This window comes from Halyomorpha halys, unplaced genomic scaffold (genome assembly GCF_000696795.3).
Source record: "Halyomorpha halys isolate HHAL.00 unplaced genomic scaffold, Hhal_1.1 Scaffold246.1, whole genome shotgun sequence".
In the NCBI taxonomy this organism is placed as follows: domain Eukaryota; kingdom Metazoa; phylum Arthropoda; class Insecta; order Hemiptera; family Pentatomidae; genus Halyomorpha; species Halyomorpha halys.
The window spans coordinates 296,937-298,200 of NW_027115081.1; the positions used below are offsets into that span (position 1 = coordinate 296,937).

Genomic DNA, 1,264 nt, shown 5'->3' on the forward strand with positions numbered 1-1,264 from the left:
TTATACCTTGATAACATTTACTAACAGTGAATAGAACAGTCTTCTGAAAAATTCACTTATAACGAGCTTTATTTTATTGTTAGTCAACAGTAGGAACAAAGTTGAAATTTGTTATTCACACCTTGAATTTTTTATAGCAACAGAAAAACGGTTCCACTAATCTACTAATGAAACTTAGTAATGCATGTAAGAGTGTGATGGTAAGTGAAAATTGTGTGATATACGCAGTACACTAGATTTTTACTTTTTATGTGTATATGGAAAGTGTATATATAGTAAGGGGAATGTGATAGTGAACAATTTTGAATTTGAGTTTTCAAGAGAAATACACGTTTCCAGGGATGCCATTTCTGCTTAGGAAAAAAAACCACATATTTTATGTAAAGTTAAATTCATTTGTTGACAATATCATGATTTATAAAAAATATATAAATTATAATAAACTAAACTATTTTTTCAATTTATTGTTTTTATCATTTTTCAGTATCATAGAAAAAGATTTACCATCCCAAGAAATGTTTATTGGGATTATTATAAGATATATATATATATTTTTTTGGGGGGGAGGGAGGTATTATTATTAGCTATATTAGCCTATGTATATACTTGGATTTTTTAAAAATCTTTTACTTTTTTACTCTCTACTTGGCACTGGGTGGTCTTATTAAATTTGTTTTATGTGTAATGAGATGGTTCCTGTTACTTATTTCAAATATTATTTTCCTTTGAGCAGGTGGACTCACTCATGTAAAACAAGAAGAACAACTGCTTATCCCAGATGAAGGTGAGAAACATTTGTCTTATTAACAGTAGAGAGCCGCAATAGTGGCATTCAAGGAACCTTATTATAGAATGACGTCTATAAAATATAAATTTGATCGAGACCCCTCATGAGTTGTAGTAGTATTTTATTTTAATTATTTTCATAGCTTTATATTGTGGAATAGCAATTTATTAGTTGTTTTATTTTACACACCAACAGTTTCTCTAAACACAATTTTTTTTTTGATTTATTTAAACCTTCAAGCGGGCCCAAGGGAGAATATTGACTCAGCTGGCTGTAGATATGAGGACAGATTGTTGCATTGGTTCTGTGGTGCAGAGAACCTTACTTCCCTTCGGCTTAACCTAGGTTGTTGATGTAGGGGGTATTCATAATCTTCAGTTGACATGTTTAAGGGTGTTAAATAGAGAAATATTTCCTTCTTTTAACATGATATAACATGGTTGAGAGTATGTTACTAGGTCTGCTAAATGGAGAATG

General features: G+C 30.3%; 1 protein-coding gene across 2 annotated transcripts in view; it reads left to right on the forward strand.

Moving 5' to 3' along the window:
* The first annotated feature begins 660 nt into the window (after positions 1-660).
* Positions 661-1,264, forward strand: part of LOC106680145 (zinc finger autosomal protein-like) — a 14,130-nt gene continuing 13,526 nt past the window's right edge. For both annotated transcript variants that reach the window (XM_067052172.1, XM_067052173.1), the window contains exon 1: positions 661-784. The gene's annotated coding sequence lies outside the window, so the exon portion shown is untranslated. The remainder of the gene's footprint in view (positions 785-1,264) is intronic.